A 13,232-nucleotide genomic window follows, 5' to 3' on the forward strand; every position below is an offset into this window, starting at 1 on the left:
ATTTCCATGTCCGCTGACGGTGTGACCAAGTGAATATGATTTTGAGTTTAAACATTCTATAGTACACTATTTTTGTACAAGTACGTTTTTCTGGTGCAAATTATATGAATTATACTACTAATACTGATAGAATGATTAGTTTTATGGTCATGATAAAACAGTTGACTATTACACTCAAACTACTAGAAATTACTTTAAATCATTCTAGCTGTCCACAAAATTATACATATAACTTCAAACACGAAATTACCTAAAACATTTGAAAACACAAAACACCAACAGACAGTAACGGACACAACCAATTATTCTTGACAGATATCTCGAATAGTTTATCACCTGGGAAGAATATATTCTACTTCAGCCGGAAATACGATTACATCTTCGTCCGGAGGCAGTCGGGCTTTTTTCACGGAACAACGGAAACTGAGTCGCGCACAAAACAAATATCGGAGGTGTTCGGTGGATAGCGCCACCTTTGCGAAAACAGCGTTGATAAACAAGGAGTTATTTTGGGATTGGCACTAACGTCTGAGACTTGAGACAATCGAACGGAAAATAATCGAATAAGAAAATGAAACTATCTACATCGACTAAATAATCTGATTTGAATTAATAAGGAGTGAAATCATAGACGGTATTCTGTCAATAAGGAAGTGTTGATCAAAGTAGATAATATCAAAAGTATTTATTGATGTTGAAGAGTGCTGTAGTTTATGTGAGACAAAATAATAATAATTCGAATACGATATTTTTCCAATTGAAATTCAAATTAACTCCTTCAGAGGAGAATAAAATTGCTTCACAAATGAAGAAATAATGTCAATTTTGATCAACACAATTATGAAAATTTTTATGTGGGGCATATACAATGTTATTATGTTCTGATAAACAGATTCGAAAGAATCATTATCTTTTTTATGTCGACAATTCCCAATGGCATTCTTCTCTGATCAAATCAATCAAATTGAGAGGCTTAACATCATTTTACAAATGGTTGAAATATTCTATGTGGCCAAAAGAATTGAATGCAGTTTTTTGTGTTGGTTTTTCAATTAATCTTAAGTGAATTGTACGAAGACAAATACTTTTGAAAAAACACAAAATTTCGAATTCAAAGTCGGAATTCGAGAAAATTCAGATTTTGAACTCTTGAACTACTGGATAATGGTGACTGTTTTCCATAATTGCATCTATGAAAATCATTTGCAAACGGCTGATTGTTTCGAGTTACTCTGGCTGGAATATGTGGACCAATTATGGACAAGTGCTATGGAACATCAACGTGATAGTTCAAAGTCTAATGTAGAAATCTGATGTCTGTATAAACTCTACACGTACTCAGTTTCACTATTTCTGTTATAGTGCGAACTTCTGTTTTCTGTTAAAGGTATTTTCAATTTATAAGCAAGATATCTTAGAAATTTGTTCTGTGTTGTTTCCAATTTGTTTATATGGATTTCATATGTTGACGACCACACACATAAGCAATACTCCAATATTGATTTAACCAAAGAATAATACAGGGTTCCGATGGAATAAACATTAATGGATTCTCCTGTGGTCCTGCACACAAAGGCCAGCCTTTTCGTCGCCTTATTCACAACCTGATCATAGTGGAGATGGAAATCAACCTTGTTGTCAAAAAAAATAGTGTTTCCCCTAGTGAGAAGTTTGCCATCAATATTATAACCAAATTCACTATTCCACGTTATCGATATAATGACATAGCATTGCATTTATTTACATTCAGCTTCATGTAGTTTTTGGAGCACCATTTGACAATGGGGAATGTTTCTCAATTTGGGTTATTACAGCAAATGCAAGTTTACAAGCCCACATAAACAACAGTTGTTTTGTTATTTATTTATATAGAAGAAGATAGGTTAGGTGCACAAAATGTCATATGTCACAGAATGTCTCGGATCTCGGAACATAAGTAAACAGAACAGCACACCTCTGAAATATGTCATCTTCGTTTGTCTCATACAGGTAACAGATGCATTGTCCTTTATTAGTTATAACCGATGTTGCCAATTGGTGCAATAGAAACGAATCCCTTTAAATGTTGAATGCATTATTTCATTCCTCTTCTTTAAGTATTTAAATGATTTTTTAAAGAAAAAGGTTGAAATGATAAGTTTAAAATGCGTTGTTTAGAGCTCTTTCATGAAAACTACTTGATTTTCGTCAGGAGGAACGTTCCCCATTGAGGTGAGGTACCTTTGAACGTTCTCACATTGTTGCTTGTTCTTGACAGAGCTAAATATTTTAAGATCACCTGCAAACAGCAGAAATTTTGAATGTTTGATTATCCCTTCAGTATCATTGATGAATATATTGAACAAGAAGGGGACTAAGAGGCTTCCTTGTGGCACTCCTGACGTAAATCTCCTCAGATATGAGATTCTTGACTTTAACATATTGATTTCTGGCACCGAAGTGGTGAATGCAATGAGATTAGCGCCATCTATGTGTTAGGCACAGGTATTATGATAGGACGAATTCCCAAGTTTATGTGATGATCTAATTTGATCGTGCTATACGAAGAAAAGTTGCAGACACTTGTAGGCCAAGGTCGTATCGGACGCGGCATTGTCTTCGAAAAAATTGTGAGACATTGGCGCCACCCGTCCAGTTGCGGTCTCGAGAAAAAATCAGCCTTGACCGTCTTTACGTAGAAACTTAATCATCTCCCAGTTGACAGCGGCGTAGAAGAAAATCAAATTACCGAATTGACACGAAAAGTGCCGGTAGCTTTATAGCTTTTCAATGGTCGAAATCACTTCGAATTGTGTCTCGTGAGTATCAATTGTGGTTTCATTTTTTTTATACGAACGTCTTCAGCATCACTAGCGTTTCTGCCATAGATAATTTTCGTAGCAACGTTAGTTTAAAACGCCTTGTCAATTTGATTTATATGTTACAACATTTTAATTTAAGCTTAAAGTTCGTTAACTTCAAGTCTGACAAATGGTTAGATTGAAGGAAACGCATAAAATAACAGTTTTACAAATAATTGGTTACGGAGATAAAACCCGAACACAACAGAAAGTAGCTCGCCTATTTCATGAGAAATTTCCTAATTTACCGCCCATATCACACGTAACAAATTCGTAGCGGCATTAAATCTTTGTATTGGTTTTTTTGGCCTTTGAGTTCGCTGATAGCTTTAAGATTACTATATCGGTTACTTTGACTATACCAACGTAAAAAAATCGCCAATCTAATGTATGTAGCCCGCGAAATTTGAACATTCACCTTATTTTTTGAACAGTTTACTATTACTATTTATATTTTATTGCAGTCAAAACAGAACATGTAATCTCTTTCAAAATAGATATTATATCAGTGATATTTTGTCAAAAAAATTTTCGCGAAATTACAGTTTTCGCTCTGTTTAAAGAGACAGTATATATCATTCTTTCTTCGAAACTTGCATTGTGGTTTGATGCGTTGATGGTTTGATTACTATTTGTATGTCATGTGGTCTCTGCTTCACGGAAACACTCAATCCGAAACCTTCTCTCAGCTCCAAAATATTTGGTTTTTATAAAGAAACGCGGTTGTAACACTCCACTATCAAATATACGTCGCCCTATTTTTTCTTAGCGGAAACTTTCCAACAACCAATTTCTGCATTTCAAACAAAACCTACCGAGCATTTTAGATCTCTTGATTGGGTAATTGTCATGATTTTAAGAATCCCGTGTCCCGCATTTTATAGAGACTCAGACAATAATGCTATTTTAGTTCTGCTGACCCAGTTATACAGTGTGACCCATTTTTAATGGAAACACCCTCCTAAAATTTGAAGTTGTAAACCGATTTTAATAATTTTTTTTTTGAAATGACAAGTACTAAAAGGTCTACCTTGGGACAAAATTTGAAATGTTTGTTAAAGTTTCAGGGCATACTACGATATTTTTTCTTAGTCGAAAATCGGGATTTTTTATTAGCGATTTTTTTATTGAAAAAATCACTACGCCACTGGATTCAGAGTACCTCTAAACAGGTGTGACCGAAATTTAATGAAAAAATATTCATTATTAACAAAGTTATGACAACTCAAAAATTCGAAAACTCACACAGCTAACAGTGACAACAATAAAGTGCCGCCAGATGAAAAAAAAAACAAATAGCGTAAATATTTTTAGTGAAAATAACGGAATTACATTCAAGTTTTCACGTAAATTAACTGAAACTAAGACCTAATATTTCAATTTAAATCTTATTTGCCATGGAAATGATATTACAGTTTGACACTTGTGAGAGATTTAAGTGTACTATTGTCAACAATATTCACCTTACAGTTCTTCGAATTATTTTGTGTCATGGCTGCAAGATTGAGCGTAAGAGAGAAAATTGAAATTGTACGCCTTTCGGGAGATGACGTTAGAAGTGCTAGAGAGGTTTGTAGAGTATTTAATGAGAGACATCCAGATCGTCCTCGTATTAGCTGCGGTACGGTAAATAAAATAAATAAAATATTCAATGGAACTGGTGCAGTATCAAAAATGATGTTGAAAAGTAATCCTGTACAAAGACAAAACAGGAATGACAGGAATGATCAAATCATTTTAGGTTATTTCGGAAATAATCCTAATGCCAGTATAAGGAATGCCACTTTAGATTTGAATATTCCACGAGAAACTATTCGGAGATGTCTCAAGGCGAAGAATATTAAACCTTTCGAGCCAAAATTTTTACACACACTTCAAGAAGGCGACGAAGCAAGACGCCTGGAATATTGTTTATGGGCCCAAGGGGAATATTTAAACAATAGAAATTTCCTAAAAAATATTGCATATACCGACGAAGCCACTTTCACTACAAATGGAGGAGTGTCTTCACAGAATTGTCGCTATTGGGCAGCGGATAATCCTAACTGGGTAATAAACTATAAAAGCCAGTATTCCCAAAAAATCAACGTCTGGTGTGGGATATTGAACGAACGAATTATTGGTCCTTTCTTTTTTGAGGAAAACAATGCGTAGAGGTTTCTATAATTTTTAAACACAGAGTTTTGGGATGCTATTCACGAGCTGCCAATCAATGAACGATCAAATTTAATTGTCATGTTAGATGGGTGTTCAGTTCATTATGCCAGAGCTGTAAGGCAATGGCTTAACGAACATTTTCTAAACCGATGGATAGGCCGTGGTAGTCCGTTTATAGAGTGGTCACCCAGATCTCCAGACCTCACAGTTTTGGAGTTTTTTCTCTGAGGACTTCTCACGCAAAAGGTTTATAAAAACCGGTCAAGAGATAGAAATGAACTTCGTGCAAGAATTCGACAGGTATGTGCGGATATTAGCTCTCAAGAACAAAGGAACGTAATCAGAAACATTCGTAAGCGCTACGACACATGTATCGAAATACGTGGTGGATTAGAAGAGGCTACTAGAATATGAGTTAGAATTAATTGTTACATTAAATCGAAACATTTCAATAATTAGTTATTAGTTACATTTTTTTAAAATTTTTGCTTCATTTTTAGTTGAATTGTGTGAATGTAATTCCATTATATTCATTAAAAATATTTACGCTATTTGTTTTTCTTTCATCTGGCGGCACTTTATTGTTGAAATCATAAAAAAAATGATATATTGTGACTGTTAGCTGTGTGAGTTTTGGAATTTTTGAGTTGTCATAACTTTGTTAATAATGAGTATTTTTTCATGAAATTTTGGTCACACCTATTTAGAGGCACTCTGAATCCAGTGGCGTAGTGATTTTTTCAATAAAAAAATCACTAATAAAAAATCCCGATTTTCGACTAATAAAAAATATCGTAGTTTGCCCTGAAACTTTAATAAACATTTCAAATTTTGTCCCAAAGTTGACCTTTTAGTACTTGACATTTAAAAAAAATTATTAAAATCGATTTACAACTTCAAATTTTAGGGGGGTGTTTCCATTAAAAATGGGCCACACTGTATTTGGACAAAATAAAACTGAATATGATTCGCGTTCAAAAAGGGATAGTCTAATGATTTTGGTAAATAAAAAAGCAACCAGCTCTCTGTTCACACCATATTCATCAAAATACCAGACTAATTAAAAACTGAATGAATTTCATTAGTTAGGATTTCCATTGTCTAATGTTATATATTATATATTTTATATAATATTAGATAATGAAAGTTCGTACTGATGAAATTCATCAAACCGTTATTTCAACACCTCAAACTATGGGCTATGGGTAACCTCTAGTCGCTTTTGATTATTTTAAAACATTTTGAATCGTCGGCAAATAGCAAAGCTTCGCTTTTATGGAAACAGCTGATTAGATCGTTGATAAAAAGGTTAAACAACAGTGGTCCCAAATGTGAACCTTGTGGAACACCCGATGTAACTGCGATGGTATGAGAATAGTAATGATTAACTCACTGCAATATTTGTCCATCAACAACATATAAACAGAGTTTATGGATCAATAGCTCATGATTAACATTGTTGGAAGCTTTGGAGAAATCAGTGTACACAGAGTCAACTTGTAAACCCTTAGACAGAGCATCAGACAAATCACAAAACTATGTGGTAACATAGTTAGCCAGGATTAACACACACCTACATCATTCAATTCTAAAAAGGCTGGTACAATAAAATACGCCTTGTTCTCTCACAACAATGCAACTATCAATTTTTCAGAAGGATTTACTGATTTAGAAGACAATTGTTTTATTATGTCACTTTTTCTCGACTAATAAGGTTGAGCTGAATAAAATATTTGAGATGGGCATTTTGAATGAATGTTATCTTTTTATTCTCGGGGATTAAAAATGTCGTATTTGCTTGAAAAAATGTTTTTCAATATTGTAGTTCCTGTTTTACACCAACGCTCCATTTTTCGTCATCAAGCTTATAGTTGGAACAATGAAAGATTACACATGCAATTTGTGTATTCGAAAAAACGAACTATGAACCTTGTATAATAAAAATAACTGAAACAGACATCGTGTCATCTTGATAGATATCAAATGACCATAAAATGTAATGATTACCAGTAAATCCCCGCGACTCTGTCACTTGCTTCCGACAACTATCAATTATCCTAGTAATTGTCCTGTTTAATAATCTCTTGACGATAAGAACGCAATCGTCTTTGATTTTTAGGAGCCTTGATCGCGACTCAGCCAAGAGACAATTAACAGCGACTATTTTATTACCCAACAACAGTTTCTATGTATGGATTTTTACCGACACGCCTGATAAAATGATGGAATTTTGTTCTGTTATGGAAATCTTTATCAATATTATTATGGCGTCGAATCAGTGACCTCTCTTCTCATTGAGGGAAATACTCAAAATCTTCTATTGAAGGAAAAGTTTATTTTCAGAAGGCCTCTTTGAGAATATTGTTACGAAAGAACATCTCATTCAGACATGCCAATAAAAATATTATTGGCAATACAGGGCTTTTCATGATGAACGTTAATTAGCCTTTTCTGACAAACTATTTAACGGATCAACCTGAAAATTTCACAGTATGCGACGAAGTGGCGTTGCCGCTTCAACTATAAAGTAGCGGCTTCTTTGATTTTTCAAATGGAACATCCCGTATATAATATTATATTATGATTCATTATCACTTTGTCAACAAATTCATATACAATTTCCTTATACCTATCTATTACCGTTTAGAAGATATAAATAAATTTCGATATTTTTTTTACCAAACATGAACTTTTTATAAATGCTGATAATCTTGAACTCTCTTGCACCAAAACGATCAAATTTAAAATGGAGTGGAGTGATACTATGATGATCTTCACTCCGAGTCATATTTTCATTTGCCTCATACAGGGTCTTCCAAAAATGCAGATACTTTGATCTCATGAAAAAATGAGTGGAACTCAATTTTTTCAAATGGAACACCTTGTATATTTCAACATTTTTGAGCTCTACATCCAATTTTAGATTAACTTTGTTCAGATAATATTATTTCTATTTTAAACCGTTTTCGAGATAAACTGTTTCAAACGGAAACTGACGTGGTTTTCTTGCTCGTTTTTTTGAATTCATCACTTATTTTGGATATTCAACATTTTTTTTTATACTTAGTAATATTTCTTTTTGATCCAGTTTTTTAACTGACTCAGATCAGTCAATTCGAAATTGGTATGTACCTACCTTAGAAAAAGTTACAATTTGTATACATTGAGGTATTGGTCGCTAACATACAACAGTACACATTAATATTTTTTGATAGTGTGCTTTGGAAAAATAAATAAACCAATTATTTAACGTCAGACTTTCGTTGGTGGTTTTGACTGATTGTGATAGCTACCCATTATAATAGAATAATGTCAAGATTAGGTTACAGTAATGAAGATTTCTTGAATTTATTAATAATTTATGGTGAGTGCAACAGAATTGCAAGTAGAACATGCCGAGTATTTCATGAAAGATATTCACAACTTCCGAAGCCGAATAATAATGTGATAAATCGACTACTAAAAAACTGTAGGTTGAATGGAACCTTCCGTCCAAAAATCATTCGTAAGAAGACTGAAGTGGATGATGATGACAATGGTATAACAGTTTTGGGATACTTTCATGCATTTCCAAATGCTTCTCTGCACGAGGCTGAAAGGGAGATAGGTATACCCTACGTGACAATTTGTCGAATTCTTAATAAGTATAAATGGCATCCCTATAGTTCTACTGTGTCCAACATTTGAAAGAGATTGATTTACCTCGTAGAGTGGAATTCTTTGAATGGTTACTTGTCAAGACTCAAGAGGATGAACATTTCCTTGACAATATCATATGGACAGATGAGGCCAAGTTCACAAAAAATGGAGTTTTCAATAGACACAACAGTCATTATTGGGCGCCAGAAAATCCCCATGTTGTCCGCCAAAGGGGTTTTCAAGAAAGATGGCAATTCAATGTATTTTGTGCCATAAAGAATGAGTCAATTTTTTATATCGAGTTTTATGATGATAATTTGAATGCATCAAAATATGAAGATTTACTGAGGAATGGAATTCAAATGATTTTAAATAATAGACCAGGAAGAGAACGTGTATGGTACCAGATAGATGGTGCTCCACCCCATAATTCTCTTTCAGTCAGCGAAGCTTTAACCGAAATCTTCGAAGACAGATGGATTGGTAATAATGGACCTTTTCGTTGGCCTCCTAGAACACCAGATGGCAATCCATTAGATTATTTCGTGTGGGGTATCATTAAAAATATGGTTTACTTTACTCCAATAACAACAATGGAAGATATGAAATTGAGAGTTACAACTGCTTTCAATAGTTTGACTCCAGACTTGATCAGAAGCGCTACACATGACAATCTTTTGAAGAGATTACATGTTTGTTTAAGTAGAGGCGGAGATGTGTTTGAACATATTCTGAAATACACTGACGATTAAATTAACTCATTAATTTATGGGTTTATTATTTTCAGTTCGTGTTTCAGCGTTAATAAAACTATTGTTTGAAGAGAAGTTTCATTCTATGGTTGATGAGTATTTCAATAATTATCTTTTCATTGTATTATCTGTCACTAATTGAGAAACATCAAATGAAATCTGTTTTACAAAAATGAGTGATGAACAAGGAAACCATGTCAATTTCCGTTTGAAACAGTTTATCTCGAAAACGGTTCAAAATAGAAATAGTATTATCTGAACAAAGTTAATCTAAAATTGGATGTAGAGCTCAAAAATGTTGAAATATACAGGATGTTCCATTTGAAAAAATCGAGTTCCACTCATTTTTTCATGAGATCAAAGTATCTGCATTTTTTGTAGACCCTGTATGAGGCAAATGAAAATATGACTCGGAGTGAAGATCCTCATAGTATCACTCCACTCCATTTCAAATTTGATCGTTTTAGTGCAAGAGAGTTCAAGATTATCAGCATTTGTAAAAGTTCATGTTTGGTAAAAAAAATATCGAAATTAATTTATATCTTCTAAACGGTAATAGATAGGTATAGGGAAATGGTATGAATTTATTGACAAAGTGATAATGAATCATAATATGATATTATATACGGGGTGTTCCATTTGAAAAATCAAAGAAGCCGCTACTTTATAGTAGAAGCGACAACGCCGCTTCGTCTGAAATATTTTAGGCGTGTAGGTCATATTGACTTATGCATACTGTGAACATTTCAGGTTGATCCGTTGAATAGTTTGTCAGAAACGACTAATTAACGCTCATCATGAAAAGCCCTGTATAAACTCTTGTCCCTACTGATGCAGAGTTACTTACTCTGCACTTCTTCTTGATTGGTTCTTCCAGTGGTGGTGGTGACTTTGTACCATTGAATCCAAGTGCAGACAATCTGAGGAGAGAATGTAAAATATCCCGCATATTTATTTATTTATTTATTTACCAATATAGGGGTTACGAACAGATTAACAAATTCAATAGAGAACCCAGTTTATAATTTTAGTTCAAGTGGGCTTTGAGAAAAAAGAATGTAAACTTTATTTTTTTGTAAATTAAATTGGACAATCGAAGAATAACATAATTCTTATAAGAGTGACAGAGACTACAGAAATGATCACAACTTATCAATGAATTTTTTTTCATCCTGCGTTTGAAACAGTCTAAAGAGATTTCAAAATATTGAATATCATTGCAAATTTCGTCAAAGGTTTTGAGCATTCTATAAAGTGGTGAATTTTGAGCAGCATTTGCCTCAACGTTCTACCTGAACATTGAACTCGATTTTGGAATAAATCTCTGGGTAGTGGACTAACCCTTTCATCAACTTGAAAATCATGATAATATCCGTAACAGTTCTTCTATCCTTCATGAGCATAATATTGTATTGGCGCATAATGGGACTGTAATCGCTATTCGTAATTGGAAAATTTAATTTGTGACTATTGTAGCGAAGAAATTTGTTTTGGACTCTGTCAATACGATCTATGTTTATGTGGTACTGAAGAGTCCAAACAACCGATGCAAAGCAGAGCCTACTATGTACATATGCATAATATAAATTGAGTAGAGGTTTTGCCGTTCTGAAGTTTTGACAGTTCCTTTTGAGGAATCCAATAATACTATTACATTTATTGACGGTTTTTTCTATATGTGAATTAAATGACAACTTCGAGACCATAATTATTCCCAAGTCTTTAACTTCTGAAACTGATTTCAGTTCGTGATTTTCAAAGTAATAATTATTTCTGATTATATTTTTGTTTCTGGAGAATGAGATTGACACGCAATTTTTTTGGATTGAGAAACAAATCATTATCATCACAGAATTTTTTGAGCCGCTTCAAATCCTCCTGAATTTCTCCGCTGTCATATGAATTCTTTACTGTATGATAGATTTTCAAGTCATCGGCATACAGTAAAAATTTACACTTATTAAAGCAACTAGAGATTTCGTTGATGTATATAATGAAGAATAAAGGACCCAAATGGCTGTCTTGAGGAACTTTGGCGGATATCGTGAAGGGGAGTGACGTAAATCCATTTATGGCCACCATTTGTGACCTGTTATTCACATAGGATCATATCCATCTCAATAAAAAGTCATTCACACCAACTTCAGCAAGTCTCTTTAATGAAGTTTTGTGACTAATCTTATCAAAGGCCTTACTGAAGTCGGAGTATACACCATCGACGTGAACCTGTTTATCCATCGAGTTTAACAAAAAACACAACACAACAAAAAAATATTTTTTGAATGTTTCCTACACTAAATTAGTCCATTTCTACTAATTTTGGGGTGATAAAAACGAAAATAACAATGAAAAATTTTTATTAGCTCTGGTTTTTGACATACACAGTACTTAATCTTAAAGAGTAGTTATACTATACGTGAAAATTGAAAGTACATAAAACATTATTGTTATGTTTCTTTTAGAATATTTTGAGTACAAAATTAATAAAAAAAACATTATTCTTAGTGTTTTGACAAACAAAAGAAGTTTGTACCACCAAATTTCAATTAAGTCCATCCGATTCATTCTAAGATCGCTGTCGTTTAGCTTGTCTTTTATAAAACACTTCTGGAGCATCCCTACATACAGACCAGCAGTAGTCTGCAAGCATTGCTTCATTCCAACGGCCCTGATATCTCTGTTCCATTAAGGCAATGTCTTGATGGAATCTTTCTCCATGTTCGTCACTCACAGCTCCACAGTTTTGTGGGAAGAAATTAAGATGAGAGTGAAAATGAATTTTTAAGGACATGTTGCATCCAAGTTGGTGGTAAGCTTGAAGAAGCTCTTTAACCAATGCTGTGAAGTTATCATCTCTTTTGTTACCTAAAAACCCATGTACAACCCCCTTAAAGGCTTCCCAGGCTCTTTTTTCATTTCCTGTTAAAATCATGTCAAAAGCAGGATCATTTACGATTTCACGGATTTGAGGCCCAATAAAGATGCCTTCCTTGACTTTAGCATCACTCAACCTGGGAAACTTAAGTTTTCCAGGTACTTAAAAGCTTGTCCTTCCTGGTCCATGGCCTTCACAAAGTTTTTCATTAGTCCCAAGTTAATATGTAATGGGGAAAGGAGAACATCCTTAGGATCTACAAGAGGCTCGTAAACTACATTTTTCTCATTAGGGTTTAGGTCTCGTGTAGGCCAGTTCATTTTTTTATAGTTAGATTTTCTATCCCGACTGTCCCACAGACACAAAAAACAACAGTACTTGGTGAACCCTAATTGCATTCCTAGGAGTATAGCAATGACTTTCAGATCACCACAGATGTGCCACTTGTGTTGTTCATATTTGATTGATTGGAGAAGTGTTTTCATATTTATATACGTTTCCTTCATGTGAACTGCATGACCTATAGGAATAGAGGGTAGCTGATTTCCATTATGCAGAAGTACAGCTTTTAAGCTTAGTTTTGAAGAGTCTATAAACAGTCTCCATTCAGATGGAGTGTGATCCTAATTCAAGCAGTCCATCAAACCATTAACATCAGAACAAACTACGAGGTTTTCTTTTTTCTCAAAAAAAGGAAGCAAATCTTTTTGACGCTGTCTGTACTGAGATATTTTCACATCATGTTTTAGAAGATTCCACTGTTGTAGTCTTGACCCTAACAGCTCAGCCTTTTCCTTAGACAAGCGAAGATCTCTTATAAGGTCACTCAACTCTGCTTGACCAATTCTGTGCGGATCACTAGACCTATCGCTTACCTCAAAATCAGGGTCATAGGATGTAGAAGGATGGGTTGCTCCTTCTAAACAGTCTTCATCACCTTCCTCTAAAATTTCATAGTTTTGGGGTGGA

The 13,232-nt window shown here is 34.0% G+C and overlaps 1 protein-coding gene across 3 annotated transcripts in view; it reads right to left on the reverse strand.

The window, feature by feature from the left end:
• The window catches only part of LOC111504643 (uncharacterized), a 57,014-nt gene that overhangs the window by 12,937 nt on the left and 30,845 nt on the right, over nt 1-13,232 (reverse strand). The window contains exon 1 of one of the 3 annotated variants that reach the window (XM_023159308.2): nt 337-444. The exons of 1 other annotated variant lie outside the window; for it this stretch is intronic. The gene's annotated coding sequence lies outside the window, so the exon portion shown is untranslated. Of the gene's footprint in view, nt 1-250; nt 445-13,232 lie in introns of those variants that run through there. One more of the 3 variants, XM_023159307.2, reaches the window with a different exon arrangement.

Source organism: Leptinotarsa decemlineata, unplaced genomic scaffold (genome assembly GCF_025532065.1).
Source record: "Leptinotarsa decemlineata unplaced genomic scaffold, Ldec_3_MD MMD2_P_RNA_scaffold_2, whole genome shotgun sequence".
In the NCBI taxonomy this organism is placed as follows: domain Eukaryota; kingdom Metazoa; phylum Arthropoda; class Insecta; order Coleoptera; family Chrysomelidae; genus Leptinotarsa; species Leptinotarsa decemlineata.